Genomic DNA, 16874 nt, shown 5'->3' with positions numbered 1-16874 from the left:
CCATGACTCTAGGACATAGTTAGCATAGTCTCTATCCTGCAGATGAGGAAACTGAGGCACAGCCAGGAACAGGCAGCTGCTGAGGATTTCTTTGTTAGTATTCGGCGCTGGTAGGCTCCAGGATCTGTATGTTAATGAACTGGTGGTCTGCACAGGAGCACATTGCAGCCACATGGAGGTTTCCCGATGCATGCTGCTTCTCACCCATCATACCGGCTAAGCTGAACAGGATACACTAGACTAGGTTCTTGGAATCCACATACCACTGATTTAATCAAATTAAGATTTGGTTACATATGAGGCTGGCATTGAAAAAGGACAAACACAGGGACTTGTTCTTCCAGGTCCTGAGCCAATGCCAATCCCTTCACTTTGTGTCTTCTGATTTACCTATGGCCTTTACCCAAGTCTGTTTACCAGCAAGGTCGCATACAGAGGATTCAGTTGTTTTTAAAGTAATTTAATGTGTGTCAGAAAAGGATGATGCTCTTGTGAATTGGTAAATGCTACTAATATGGTCACTGTTCAGGTTAAAAACAGAGGAGAGTCAAGGTAAAACATTAGGCAGCTAGGCACCTTTGAGGGTCACATGCGTGTCAGCACAGCCAGAATGAAAGCATCTGAGATATAGCATTGTTTCATGCAAACCTGCGCAGTGAAACTTCTTGCCCTTTAGATAAGAAACACCAAAGGAGATCCATCACCCACCGTAGTGCTTGCTCAAGAACTCAAATAAGCTGTCTACAGAAAGCAACCTAGACATGCCCCAAAGAGTTAAAAATGGAACTACTGTATGGCCCAGCAATTCTACTTCTGTGGACTGAACCATGAAGAGAAGCAAGCAGGCTTCAGGGAGCAGTCTGTGATCCTGTGCTCAGTGCAGCAACACGCATAATAACCAAACATAGACATAACCCGCTCACATCATTATATGGCTCGGCTAAGGAATTGTGATAGATAGAAACCTGCAGTGGAATACTAGCCAGCCTTCAAGAGGAATGAAATTCCGCAATAGGAGATAATGCATATTAACCTTGAGCACCTTAGGATAAATGAAACAAGGCCATCACAGGGATGGAGACCACTTGATTTCTAAGATCCTCAAAGGGTCAGATCCATAGAATTGAAGCTGGGGGCCAAAGACTGGGAGGTCAGGGGGAATCGCCAATCAAGCGGCAGTGTTTCAAATTAGTAGGACTAAATGCTGGAGAGCTACTGTGGGACGTTTTTGACAATCAACAATAATACTTTGCACATTTATCCATGAAGAGAATTATCTTATGTTGAGTGCCCCTATGTTAATAAAATAAATTTTAAAAGTAGTTTACCCAAGATCACAAAATTTGAAATCAGCAACTGGGAGCAGCCTAACCCATGAGGAGCTCTCCTGTCTGCCACAATTTCCAGTGGTATCTTCCTCATGCTGAACATGAACCTGAGTCCCAGAGTAAACATCACCCCCACCCACCCACCCATCCCTGGCTTCCTCTTCCTGCCAAGATACTCACTGAAATCTGGTGGAATCACTAAAGCCGGGGAAGTATATTTGTTTAAATTGCCAAGATAAATTAACTTTTAGAGCCCCACTGGAGTGGTCGTGCAAGCCTGGGCTGGGAACTCAGAGCCATGAATATGCGAGTGCACGCAGCCATTGAATTAGCCTGCTGCAAACGTGTTTGGAACCAGCTGCTCATTTAATAATCTGGGACAACCACAGGAATAGACAACCAGTCCGCTCTGGCCCATTTGCATGGGTAAAGTGATAATTTTATAACACAATTGCAACAATTAGGTTTCCCCAGACAAAGCCAGGAGAACACCGATTGGGAGTAATCTTGGGTGTTGCCAGGCAAAGCCTACTGCAAACTCATCCCAGCTGTCAAGCATAACAGCCTGCTTTCTGGAGATGCTGCCTTCTCCTAGGGAAGTGGTGAGAGTCTGGCCCCAGCAGGCAGGCAAAACAGGTGAGAAAGCCAGCAGGGCTGTGGGTAGGGCTCTTAGCTAGCTGTGTAACCTCTGAACTCAGATGCAAATGAAGAAATGGATGACAGTCTTGAGTGGGTTGAGGTGAAGATCAAGAGGCATTAAAGAAGTACCATCCATTTCCAAGTAAAAGGCCCAGCATGGTGGTTCACACTGTAAGCTCAGTGCCAAGGGGCCAAAAATAGGTGGATACTGCATGTTACTATCAGCCCAGGTCTAGACATTTAGTGATCTTTGGGTTTAGTAAGAGACCATGTCTCAAAACATAAGGTGAAGAACCATAGATGAACACACCTAGCATTGACTGCTGGTCTCCACACATACCTGCACACTACTGGATGGGCTCTGACCCTTACCACAGGGCATCTCTGTGCATGGGGTCAGGTTGTTTCTACTGAAGTTCCTTTGAGGGCTGGGTTCAGTGCAGGCCTTGAGTGAATCATTAATGCATAGTGGGTGCTGTCTTTTCCCAAATCCTTTTTACCTGAGATAGAGCACTGTAGTCTAACCACAGTTTTTGCCTTGACGCAATGGACCCATTCTTTGCCTCACCTCCTTCAGCTGGCAGAATCTATGTCTCATCTTAGAAAATGACATTTCAGGTTCTCTCTCTCCCTGAAGTCTTGACAATCAACAGTAGTTCAGTGCTAAGTAGACAAAAGCAGTTCAATGAGGCTTCTCTATAATAAATAGAAACAAGGAGAACCTGGAACCCCTGCCTTGGGTCCTTGGATACTACTGAGTAATGGTGTAGGTCTAGAGTGATGACCCTTAGTGTCTGGGTTTCCTCTGCCCATGGAATACACTTACTCTATGGCAGCTCTTACCTTCTTCTTGATTGCATTCTATTCTTCCCATTATTGCTCTCTCTCTATTTCTCTACCAATGGCAGAGGACTCAGAAGAGGCTGGAACCAGAAGCTACAGGAATCTGGGCACCTGAGTGACAAGAGTTTCCTCCCCAGGCGCCTCCTAGCAATCCACATTAGATTTTTGATACACATAACAAAATAGTATCTTTCTTTGGAACTGCGTTTTGTTGTACCACTTCAAATTTCAAGTTTTGGTTTTTTAGTTGCTTACTACCCTGATAATGAATGCAGTCATTTTCTATCCATGATGGCGTTAGCTCTGATAATACTAGACCAGAAGTCAGAAAGGACATGTGTGATAATGTACTTGAGAAGTTACTGCAACCCAAGAGCTCCTATATGCAAACTTTATTTTACAGGGTGGTGATAGTATTTCTTGGGTCATATTCAAATCCCATGTGAAATCAAGCAAAGGCCTGCAGCCTGGGATAATGGATCATGGACTGGTTCCTGGCACCCCATAGTAGTCTACTAAAGGGGAAATGAAATGGGTTTTGCAGCAGTTGAGTGTAATGGCTGCAGAATGATCATCTGCATTTAAAATAAGGTGACAGGGCCCAAATGTTCAGCCACTGGCTGGCCTCCATACATTCTGGGATGGGTGCTGTCAAGGCTCTGCCTCTAAGGATATCAAGATTCCAATGTGACCCAATAGAAGCACTTCTAGAACTTTTTGTTCAGTTTGGTTTCCATTTTGCTTGGAGTTTCTGGGCCAATGGAGGAGGTGGGTGCTTAGATATACCTGGAGCATCTAAGTTCCACCCTGAGGGCCATAACTGAAGAACTCAGGCCCTGTTGCTGTGATGTAAGGTCTGCTGGTGAGAAGACACTGTATGCACTTTAACAATGTCCTAAGATGTGATTTCTTTGACCTGTCATTGATTCATTATCACAATAATAGAAATCTACCAAGTTCTGTTTCACAAAGAATCTTCCCCCACTCTTCCGGCCTCTAAAGCTGGGTAAAGCTCTGACAACAGTGGACCCAAGGTATCCATCCCACTGGTAATGTGACAGTAATGAATGATGGTGTTGAATTCATGCACCAGGTTTGAGCCCTATGTTTGTGACCACCCCTGCTTAAGAGGAAATGTCCTTGTCCTCTGACCCACAGAGAGCAATACTTTATGGCAAAACTGGTTTTATTATAAGTCTGGATTGTCCTCAAGTTCACGGGCACCTCTCAAGCAGTGATGCGTGTTATTGAGGAATATGTGAACATTCAGATAGGATGCTGAGTCAGAGAGTAAAGGAGCTTGGGTGCTAGACTGACATCCTGTTATGCATATCCTTTGATGGGCCTGAGGAGATGGTTTGGTGTGTAGAGTGCTTGCTGAGCAAGCATGAAGTCAGAGTACCAGCACCCATGTACATGAATGGCAACATGTGCCTATAATTCCAGTGGAGAGAGTCAGAAAAATCCTAGGATTTTCTAGAATTTACTCTAACCAGCGAGTCCAAGTAAAGTGGAAGAACTTGTCTCAAAGGTGAAAAGCCAGTAAGAGAGACTTCTAACTTATAAACACACACACATAAACACGCACACACATAAACACACAAAATCACACACACAAATATTCAAATAGCCCATTTGAATATTTCCCTTTAAGTAGTTATCTAATACTACTGAAATGGGTTGAATTATGTATCCCCCAAATTGTCATGTTGAAGACTTATTCTCCAATGTAACTTGAATTAGTGTCTATCTGGAGATAGTTAAAGATAAATGAGGCCGTGACATACAGTTTTGGTCCCACAGGATTAGTGTCCTTATAAGAAGTTAAAAAGAAATTCAAGAAAACCCTGTCCCTTCCTCACCATGTGTGAAATTTCCACTCCAGCACACATATCAGGGAGCATAGTGGTTAGGAACTGACAGTATTTGTCACTGGTAGGAAGTTAATTTATTTCACCCCAGTTATGGAAGTTCGCTCTTGTAACCTGATTTAAGACAGCTGTGTAAGACAGTACTCAAACTTGTTCAAGGAGTGGCCAGGAGTCCCACAGGCAAGGATATGCCCCTGTCTGTGTCATGGCAACTGTCCAGTGGACAGCTAGACAAATTATAGACTGACTTTATAGCTATGAATTTGTGGGTTCACATTCTAACAGGGGCTGCCTTCTGAAGCTGTACTTTTCATGTTCTACATGAATAAGGTTCTCTCCTTGAGAACTTCACCTGGATGAATCTCTAGATGTCTGATATTGTCTTGTACCCACTAAAAGCAGAGTTAGCCAAACCTTCATATCCTCCACTTCAAGGTGCTAAGAATTTCCCCTGTATATGTATGTGGAAGTGGATGTTTCCTTAATCCTGGAAAAGTGCACTAGAGTCTAGGGAAGGCACACTTTCCTGCACCATGCAGAATCAAGCCAAAGACAACAGAAGAGAGTCTCTTTTTAAGGGTCAGGTGCACATGTACTCACCATTTATTTAACAGAATCCTATGCACAAATATGCATAGAATTGCGGGTGGATAATGAAGAGCTGTGTTAACAACTGCAGATAGAAATCTTTGAAAAAACATCTCTAAGAAGACAGTGGAGGTAAAAGCAAAACCTCTGACTAACTCAATCTCAAGGGCATACAGTTCTTGCTTCCCAGAACAGATAGCTTAGGTTTTCCACTGGCAGTAACCATCCCCTTCTTCCACAGCCACACATGTGACATGTGTGCTAGATAGTTGGCTTGGTTCCATCTGCCGACCTATCTACTGAATTTTAAACCATATGCCAATCATCTTAAAACATGCATTGACCAACCAAATGATACCAAATCCAGTCTTAATTATAAGGCCATGTAAATTTGTGGCATAGAAATTTCTACCTAGCTATAAGGCCAGTGCATAATACAGGCTTACTTACTTTGGTGTTCTCTTGTAGTCAATAAAATTCAATATTTGTGGAGCACCCAGCTATCCCAGGGAGACCTCCATTCTTTTGCTACTTCTCCTCTGCCTCCATCAGACTCCTGAACCATACAGGATGTTTCCCTTCCTTCACCCATCTTCACTGCTCTCTGAGCTCTCTGGGCCAAGCCAAGCTGCCTTGAGCAGCCTGCTATCAGGGGGGTTTCCATTCTCCCACTGCCACTCCTCCCACCTTCATCAGATCTGAGATTCCTGAATCATACAGATTAACTGAGCCCTCTGGGCCAAGCCAAGCTGCCCTGAGCAGCCTGCCATCCCAGGGAGACCTCCATTACCCTGCCACCTCTCTGCTGAACTCATGGGACCTGAGGCTCCTGAACCATAAACACAACCAAAACACACGAAAATGACCTTAAATCTAATCTTATAAAGATGATAGAGGCCTTTAATGAATAAATTAATAAATCTCTTACAGAAATACTTCAAAATACAATCAGAGGTCTTTAAAGAGAAAACAAATCCCTTAAAGATATACAAGAAAATACAATTAAACAGATGAAGGAAATAGATAAAACTATGCAAGACCTGAAGCTGGAAATAGAAGAATAAAGAAAACACAAACTGAAGAAATTTTGGAGATGCAAAACCTAGGGAAGAGAACAGGAACAACAGATACAAGTATCACCAACAGAATATAGGAGAAGCAAGAGAAAATCTCAGGCCTAGAAGATACAATAGAAGAAATTGATATATTAGTCAAATAAAGTGTTAAATCTAAAAAATTCCCGACACAAAACAACCAGGATATCTGGAATACCATGAAAAGACCTAACCTATGAAGAAGAGGAATAGAAGAAGGTGGAGAGTCTCAGCCCCAAGTCCCAGAAAATAGTCTCAACATAGAAATCATAGGAGAAAACTTTCCCAACCTAAAGAAAGAGATTCCTATAAACATACAAAAAGCTTACAAAACACCAATTAGACGGGGCCAGAAAAGAAAATCTTCCCATCACATAATAATCAAAACACAAAATTTACAGAACAAAGAAAGAATATCAAAAGCATCAATGGAAAAATGCCAGGTAATATACAAAAGCAGACCTATCACAATTACACCGGATTTCTCAGCAGATACTCTCAAGGCTAGAAGGGCCTAGACAGATATCTTGAACCCTCTAAAATTACACAGGTGCCACCTAGACTACTATATCCAGAAAAACGCTCAATCACTATAGATGGAAAGGACAGATATTTTAAGAGAAATCCAAATTCAAACAATATCTATCCACAAATTCAGCCCTACAGAAAAATACCAGAAGGAAAAACTCCAGTCCCAGAAAGATAACTATATCCAAGAGAACACAGGAAATATGTATTTCCATACCAGCAAAAATAAGGAAAACACACACACACACACACACACACACACACACACACACTTCACAACCCCACACACAAACAGCCAATATTGAAATAACAGGAAATAACAATCACTGGTCATTAATATCTCTCAACATCAATGGACTCAATTCCCCTACCCCCAGGTTAACAGAATGGATGCAAAAAAAAAAGGATTCACATTCTACTACATATAAGAAACACACCTTAGCAATAAAGATAGATGTTACCTTAGAGTAGAGGGTGGGAAAAAGGTTTTCCAAGCAAACAGACCCAAGAAGCAAGCTGGAGAAATCATTCTAATTTCTAATAAAATAGATTTTCAAACAAAATTAATCATAAGAGACAGAGAAGGATACTTCATACTCATCAAAGGAAAAATCTACCAAGTTGACATCTCAATTCTGAATATCTATGCCCCAAATACAAAGGCACCCCATTTGTAAAAGTCGCTAAAGCTTACATTACATATTGAACCACATACATGAATAGTCAGAGACCTCAACACCCTATTCTTACCAATTGACAAAATTGGTGACAAAATCCAGACACAAACTAAAGAGAAAAATAATGAAATTAACAGACTTTATGAATCAAATGGACCTAACAGACATCTATAGAATATTTCACCCAAACACAAAAGAGTGTACCATCTTCTCAGCACCTCATGGATCCTTCTCCAAAATTGACCATATAGTCAGTCACAAAGCAATCCTCAACACATACACGAAAACTGAAATAATGCTTTCTATCTTATCAGGCCACCATGGATTAAAGTTAGACTTCAACAACAACAACAACAACAACAACAACAACAACAACAACAAGAAACACTGGAAAGTCTACACAATTGTCACAACTGGACAATTCTCTATTCAATGATCTCTGGGTCAGAAAAGAAATAAAGAACCTAAAGACTTTCTATAACTTAATGAAGACGAAGGCATATGATACCTAAATTTATGGGACACAATGAAAATAGTACTAAGAAGAAAGTTCATAGCACTAAGTGCCTCCATGAAGAAATTAGAAAGTTTTTATAGCAGTAATTTATTACACCAGCTCTAAAGAAGAGGAGGAGGGGGAGGAGGAGGAGGAGGAGGAGGGAGGGAATGGTGGCACACCAAAGAGGAAAAAAGGCAGGAAATGATCAAAATCAGGGATGACTTCAATCAATTGGAAACTAAGAAAACAATACAAGGAATCAACAAAACCAAGAGCTGGTTCTTTGAGAAAATTAACAAGATAGACAAATGCTTAGCCAAACTAACCAAATGACAGAGAGACAGGATCCAAAGAAAAGCAGTAATGAAAAGGGATGCATAACAACTGACACTTAAGAAACTCAAAGGATCATTAGGTTTTACTTCAAAAGCCTGTACTCCACAAAATTGAAAAATCTTAAAAAATAGATGATTTTCTGGACAGATACCATTACCACTTACAGAAGTTAAATCAAGATTAGGTAAATGATTTAAACAGCCCTTTAACCCCTAAAGAAATAGAATCGGTCATTAAAAGTTTCCCAACTTAAAAAAAAAGTACAGGGCCAAATGGTTTTAGTGAAGAATCTGACCACTCTTTCAAAGAAGAGCTAAGAGGTAATACCAATATTTCTCAAAAGAGAAATAGAAGGAACACTGCTAAGTTCATTCTATGAGGTCACTATCATCCTGATACCTAAACCACACCAAGACTCAACAAAGAAAGAGAGCTTCAGATTGGTTTACCTTCTAAACATTGATGCAAAAATAATAAAATACACAGAAATGAAATCCAGAAATGCATTAAAGACATCATCCATGAAAACCAAGTAGACTTCATCCCAGGGATTCAGGGATAGTTCAATATATGAAAGTCCATCAATGTAATTATCATATAAACAAAATGAAAGAAAAAATCCCACGATTCTCTTATTAGATGCTGAAAAAGCCTTTGATAAAATCCAACACCCCTTCATATTAAAGGTATTAGAGAAATATGATACTGGGTACATACCTAAACATAATCAAACCAAATATACAGCAAGCCAATATCCAACATCAAATTAAATGGAGAGAAAATTAAAGCATTCCCATGAAAATAAGGGACATGACAAGGCTGCCTACTCTCTCCCTATTTATTCAATGTAGTACTTGAAGTTCTAGCCAGAGCAATAAGGCAACTAAAGGAGATCAAGCAGATACAAATTTTAAAGGAAAAAGACAAAGTATCACTATTTGTGGATGATATGATAGTGTACATAAGTGATCCTAAAAATTCTACCAGAAAATTTCTATAAGTGAAATTTTAGCAAAGTGGTTGGTTAGGAAATTAACTCAAATAAATCAGTAGCCTGATTTACTAGGAATGATAAATGGGCCAAGAAAGAAATTAGGGAAATATCAATCCAATCCAATCCAATCTAATACAATACAATACCCACTAATTATATAAAATATCTTGGTGTAACTCTAACCAAGCAAGTGAAAGATCTGTATGACAAGAATTCAAGGAAGAAAGAAATTGAAGAAGATACCAGGAGATGGAAATATCTCCCATGCTCATGGACAGGTAGGATTAACATAGTGAAAATGGCCATCTTACGAAAAGCAATCTATAGATTCAATGCAATCCCCATAAAATTCCAACAAAATTATTTATAGACCTTGAAAAAGCAATTCTCAACTTCATATTAAAAAACGAAAAACCTAGGATAGTCAAAACAATAAAAGAACTTCAGGAGGAATCACCATCCCTGATCTAAAATGCATGGTATTGGTACAGAAGCAGACATGCTGACCAATGAAATACAATCAAGGACCCAGAAATAAACTCGCACACCTATTGGCACTTGAGTTTTGATAAAGAAGTCAAAGCCATACAATGGAAAAGTGAAAGCATCTTCAACAAATGGTATTAGACTAATTGGATGTCTACATATTGAAGAATGAAAGTAGATCCATATTTATCACCCTGCACAAAACTCAAGACCAAGTGGATCAAGGACCTTAACATAAAACTAGATACACTAAATCTAATAGAAGAGAAAGTGGGAAGTATACTTGAACACATTGGTACAGAAGTCAATTTTCTGAACAAAACACTGATCACTCAGGTTCTAAGATCAACACTTAATATATGGGATCTCATGATACTGCAAAACTTCTGTAAGACAAAGGACACTGTCAATAGGACAAATTGATCCCTATTGATCTTTTCCCTTGGGAAAAGATCTTCACCAACCATACATCTGATAGAGAGCTAATATCCAACATTTACAAAGAACTCAAGAAATTAGAAACCAACAACCCAAATAACCTAATTAAAATCAGGGTACAGTACTAAACAAAGAAGTCTCAACAGAGGAATCTCCAATGGCCCAGAAGCATTTAAAGAAATGTTCAAAGTCCTTAGTCATCAGAGAAATGCAGATCAAAACAACTCTGAGATTCCATCTTATATCCATCAGAATGGCTAAGATCAAACTCAAGAAATGTTACTAGTCCTCACTAGTAACATGGAGCAAGGGGAAGGAACTCTTCTTCATTGCTGGTAAGAGTGCAAATTTGTACAACCACCTTGGAAACCAATTTGACAGTTTCTCAGAAAACTGGGAATAGTTCTACCTCAAGACCCAGCTATACCACTCCTGGGCATATACCCAAAAGATGCTCCAACACCCCATAAAGACTTGCTCAACTATGTTCATAACAGCTTTATTCATAATAGTCAGAAACTAGAAACAACCTAGATGTCTCTTAACTAAAGAATGAATAAAGAAAATGTGGTACATCAACACAATGGAATAATATTCAGCTATTTAAAACAAAGACATCATGAATTTTGCAGGCAAACAGAACTTGAGACTATCACCCTGAATGAGGTAACCCAGTCCCAAAAAGATGTGCATGGTATGTGCTCACTTATAAGTGGATATTAGCCACAAAATATAGGCAGCCTGCTACACCCCACAGCACAAAGAAGCTAAACAAGAAGGAAAAGTCAAGGGAAGAAGCTTGAATCTCACTTAGAAGAGGGAATAAAAATATCATAAAACGCAGATTGAGGGAGGGAACTGAGAGGGAGTGGGATGGGGAGGGGATGGGGGGATTCAGGATCAGGGATGCAGAAGGACAGGTTAGATGGCCATAAAAATTGATGGAAATCTGCAACTGATGGGGGTGAGGAGGTAGAGGGCATCTCCAGGACGAGAAAGAGACCTAGGATAAGGGTGTTGACCAAGTATCAATGGAGGGACCTTAGCTGTGACTCACTACATTGGGGATAGAGAACCTGAAGAGGCCACCTCTTCATGTAGCCAGGCAGGAACACCAGTGAAGGGATAGAGACACCAACCCACGCACAAAACTTTCAACCCAAAATTTATCCTGTCTACAGAAAATGCAGGCATGGGGGATAGAGCAGAGACTGAGGGAATGGCCAACCAATAACCAGCCCAACTTGAGACCCATCCCATGGGCAAGCACCAACCCATGACACTATTAATGATACTTTGTTATGCTTACAGGCAGGAGCCTGTTATCCTCTAAGAGGCTCCATTCAGCAGCTGACTCGGACATAAACAGACACCCATAGCTAAACAGTGGGTGGAGCTTGGTGAATCTTATGGGAGCATAGGAGGAAGGATTACGGGCCCTGAAGGGGATAGAAACTCCACAGGGAGACCAACAGAATCATCTTATCTGAACTCTTTGGTCTCTCAGAGTCTAAACCACCAACCAAAAACATAGACAGTCTGGACCTAGGCCTCACTGCACATAAGTAGCAGATGTTCTGCTTGGTCTTCATGTGGGTCCCAAACAACTGGAATGGGGCTATCCCAAAAGCTATTGCCTCCACTTGGGATATGTTCTTCTAGCTGGGCTTCCTTGTCTGGTCTCAGTTGGAGAAGAAGCACCTAGTCTCACAGAGACTTGAAGTGCCAGTGTGTGTGTAGGGTATATCCAGGAGAGTCCCCCTCGCTCAGAGGAGAAGGGGAGGAGGGGATGGGGGAAGAACTCTGGGGAGGGTGACCTGGAGGAGCAGTGAGTGAAATGTAAGGTGAATAAGAAAAAAAATTAATTTAAATTTAAAAAAACCCTTAATATTCTCAAACAGAAGAAAAACTCACCTTGTTAGTTGTGACCTTTGTCGTTACCCAGTGTAACATAAAATGGCTGACATGAACTAACTATAATCAACACTCCACAGACCGGGGTCTTTACCTATCTTGCTATTGTGTCTGAGGTATATGGAATATGCTCTAACACACAGTAGGTACTCTGACTCATTGGACAGAAAATGGTCCTACCATTCTCCTAGCAGGGCAGCTGTTCTCTTGATTTGGAGCCTTCCACTCTATTGTCTTCTTTTGTAGCACTAGGATTAGAACTCGGGGACTTTCACATGACAGGCAAACGCTCTGCTATCGAGCCCCATTCCCAGCTATTTGTCATGAACCTCAGGCTAAAAGATATGGTGATGATTTCAATGCTCAAGATGAAGTCTTATCCAGATCTCTTTGTCAGTGTCCAACCTCTAGAAGTATCAGATGCTGAGAAGTATGTGGGATATGGGGTTGGGTGTTCCCTGCTCCTTACTGAGCTGTTCTCTAAGGTAAGATATTAATTTATTCAAAGTTATGTCCCTTCTTTGGGGTGACCCTAAGTAATGAGCAGATGCTGTGCCAGTAGAAAGATCAAAGCTTAGGAGAGCTCCAAAGACTTCCCCAATCCACAGTCCCTTGAAGGAGCTTCCAAGTGGCCGACGCATTGGAAGCTGGCTTTGCTGTCTGCTCAGTTCTGTCTCCCTCACTCCTGACAGGTAGGTCTCCAGAGAGAAATTCCAGGGAAGCCTGAAGCATGCAATTTTCCCTTGCAGAGCCTGTTTCTAGGAAACCTTATTTAAAATGATACTGACGATAGGGAGGGTAATGGAGGTGGAATACCCAGCAGGGGTACGGAATGCAGTAATGAATGTGGAGAGTGCAGAACTGGTGCTGTCCAATATGTGCTGATATAATCCAATCTGCAGCCACATTCAGTAAAGAAAATATGAATCCCTTTGAGAGACATTGGCAGGATTTATTTCTCCCTATGATGTCATCCCAGGAGGACATCCATTAGTCTCTCTGTTCTGGGGGTTCTGGTTGTGGATCCCCAGGAGACCTGCTCCACAGGGCAGATGTGTAGGCTATAATCTGTACCCTGAGTCTTTGGCATCCTGTACACTGTGAAAGTGTTTCTCCCTCTGGGCCATTCTATTAGAACCCATTGCCACAAGCTATAAACCAGCCTGATCAGCTACTTACTTAGCTTTCAAGCTTCTGTGTAATGCTCTATCAGTCTATTGAGAAACACAGAGAGAAATCTGCCAATCAAAACAGAATACAGTGTAGGGCATCATAGTAGATCTTCTCATTCACCAAACATCCTGGACAGTAAAATTCTAATGCCATGGTGATTCTTTTATTGTAGTAAGAATAGGGATCAGTACTCTGTCAGTCACCCTTATTGAAATATTAAGATTCTCTTCAAAATACTAAATGGAACTCAAGATCTGGGGAAAACCCATGATAACCTACTCACACTCCTAGAATCAGCCTGATATTGTCAGGACTTTTCAGTCAGATGCTATCAAAAGGTGATTGTGCCTCTTAAAAACATCATTTCCATCAGGGTCTTGAAATATAGGCTCATAGAAAATTCTCTAATGGAAGGGAGCCTGATGGGACAGAAATATAGATAGAGGTTCAGGCTGTAGTGCATATGGAAGGATGTTGGTCTGTATTTATGATTCACCCCTGACTTACAATCTTCAGTATAAACTGCTAAAGACAAGCTAGATAAGGCTCCAGCCTAAGAGATGCAAACCTGGGTGCAGGAAAATAGACCGAAGATAGGAAAGAGGCCATTCTCTTGGGCAGGATTTATCTAGCTGGGAGGCATTGGTATGTCTGATGCAAGCCTTCCTTCCCTATACAGTCCTGAGCTAATGACCAAAGGAAGGGTGATGGCAGTAGCCACTTGTCAGTATGTCTGTTTCTCCACTACTTCCAGATTTGATTTTAATAAAATAGCCAAGTTTCAAACCCCAGGAAGTAAATCACATCTCCAAGCCGACTGAGGCAATTTTCAGTTGGCACCCCATTTTACTAAATGTATCTACCTAATTAGAGAGAGACAGAAAGAATTTACTTGGGGCCTTCTAGGAAAGACATTGATCCTGGCATCCCATCTGTTGGTAGATTCAATCCATAGACACATAGTATTTCACCAAATATATATACCCTTGGGCTGTAGGGCATCTGTCTATGATCTATAAAACTTTGAGGTGACATATATAGTTACCAACAACAGTATAAATGCAATTTGTTTTGCTTCTTTATTTTCATAAAGTTTTGTTAATTTTTTCTTTTATCTTTGAGATTCAAGTAAAATTACATTATTTTTTCCTCTCCAAAACCTGTTATACACTCTGTTCTCTTTCGCAAGTTCATGGTCACTCTTTCATTATTTGCTGTTTCATGCATATATGTATATTTATACATATATTCCTGAATATAATTTTCTTTTTTTTCACAGTCCACAGGGGCTTTTTATTTATGCTTTACATTTTAAAAAAAGAATCCCAGGATTTTCCCTCCTGTATGTTTTCGTCTTGCCTCTTCATGGTCCATGATGCCAGCCGAGGTTGTCAGCACAATGAAACCAAACTGCCGTGATGGGAGCAGATTGTTCTGCCACTTCTCTAGGTCTTTGAGTTGAACATCAAATCTAGGGCTTATAACTCCACACTTGTTCAACCTTCCTGTGAGGTTCACAACAATGTTCCCAGCTCTGTGATCATCAATGATCTCGAATTCACCAATGTAGCCATGCTTCATCATCACAGTTAGGAACCGAACGATGACTTTGGAACACGGCCTGATGAGGACCTGGCATTTGCCCCTATTCTCCACATTGTTGATGCTTTTGAGAGCATCTGCCAGGACATTCATTCACACCATGGTGACACTGAGAGAAGATGGCAGAAAGAAGAATATAATTTTCTTAATGTGTAATGTAACTTGTATGTATGCTTTCATGGCTGACCATTTGGTGAATAATTACTTGGTGTGCTCATCCCCAGAGACGACTATTTCTCCCATTCTCTGTATTCAATAATTACCTACATCTGAATGTAGGGTTAAGACTTTATATGAGTTTTCTTCCATCCACTTGAAATGCTTTTTGGTGTCTTTCTTGTTCAGCTCATGCTTATGCGGTCATGATGATGAGACCTTATGGGTGTATCTTCTGACATTACTAGGAGATTCAGTCTCAGGAGCAAATTTCCTGATCCTCTGGCTGTTATAATCTACCCTGCTGTTGAGTTTCGGTCTCTTTCTATGTATTATAATGCTAAGTGTGGGGTTCCCAAGACCTAGATGTCCCAGAGACACAGAGTCCATACCTAGACCCAAGTGACGCTGTGTGACATTGCACCCAAGCTATCCCTGATTGGTAAATAAAGATGCCTATACCCTATTGCTGGGAAAAATTGAGATAGGCAGTGCTTGATATTCCTTGCCTAGGGGCAGAGGAGACCATGAGGAGACAGAGAAGAAGATGAAGGAGGAGGAGGAAGACACCATGAGTTAGGAGTCAAGAAAACATGGCCCTGAGAGCTGGCAAATTGGAGTTAAGAGAAGCCCAGATAAAACATTGTAATAATGCTGGCCTATCAATAGGATATGGAGGGTAGATATCTGCCCAGTTCTAGTGCTGATTAAAGCTTATTGTAAATAAAAAAAAGTTATGTGTCTTTTATCTGAGAACCATATAATCAAGGGCAGGGTAGAAACCCTGGATTGAGATTAAAAGGTTTTGTAACACCTGCCCCTGCAATGTTCTCTGGCTCTTAGGGGCAGGAATGTTTTATAGAGTTATCTACTGGGACTGGGCTCTGTAACTATGCATTTTTATTACTTATGGTGTTCTGTAATTATCTCTGTCTTTTGCAAAAGGAATGCCCTTGATGAGACGGTGAATGAAGGCTTCACTTATCTGGGTATAAGGGCAAATACTGAGATTGTTGATAGCTATTATGTTGTTTTAGTAGAGAAGTGTCTGTAGGCTCTCCCCCGAATCCATGACTTCATAAACATTAAGTAGTTGGTAGAGTTCCAGTATCCGGCATGCATTCCCTATTGTTGAGCAAATCTTAAGTCTGATTATAAATCTGTTAGTTACCATCAAGGTATGTGTGCTACCACTGACTCTTGGAGTTACTGTGTCATGGTAGTGACTGTTGTGGTTCATAGGCATAATAGGTGGGTGGGACTATGGTTGATTCTCTCATTTGAAAGTGTGCATGGTCATGTCTTCTGGGGCTATGCAAGGTAGTACTCATATTAGATCCAGAGTCCCTGAATTCTGTGTCTGAAGTGCATGATGTCCTCAGAAGTAGGGACTTAGTTTTCACATCTGGGAGCTAGCAATACCAAAAGTAACAGGCTATGTTTCGGGAGCCTTTTGGACATCCTTGACCAACAACTCAAAAGAGGGGTTCTCTTGTCTTATATTGGAGTTTTTCTTGACTATTGTTGGATCTTGGAGGAAGCATTGCCAGGCTAGATTTTTTTAAAAAAAAGTAATTTAAACTGTATATTGATACCAAGAATTAGATGTAGTGTATGTTATTTTGAGATACACAGTTAATAGTATGATTCCTTATGAGTTTTTCAGACATTGTTATTGTTATTTTCCTCTCTTCCCCTTTGTATTTAC

The 16874-nt window shown here is 40.7% G+C and overlaps 1 protein-coding gene and 1 pseudogene across 1 annotated transcript in view; both read right to left on the bottom strand.

Moving 5' to 3' along the window:
• LOC134478859 (large ribosomal subunit protein eL13-like) overlaps positions 1 to 15141 on the bottom strand; it is a 254697-nt gene extending 239556 nt beyond the window's left edge. Inside the window, exon 1 of the mRNA XM_063281004.1 lies at positions 14652 to 15141. The gene's annotated coding sequence lies outside the window, so the exon portion shown is untranslated. The remainder of the gene's footprint in view (positions 1 to 14651) is intronic.
• Positions 14675 to 15118, bottom strand: Rps15a-ps9 (ribosomal protein S15a, pseudogene 9; annotated as a pseudogene).

This window comes from Rattus norvegicus, chromosome 1 (genome assembly GCF_036323735.1).
Source record: "Rattus norvegicus strain BN/NHsdMcwi chromosome 1, GRCr8, whole genome shotgun sequence".
In the NCBI taxonomy this organism is placed as follows: domain Eukaryota; kingdom Metazoa; phylum Chordata; class Mammalia; order Rodentia; family Muridae; genus Rattus; species Rattus norvegicus.
The sequence above is the reverse complement of the archived record's forward strand: the minus strand, read 5'-3'. Positions and strand labels throughout refer to the sequence as shown.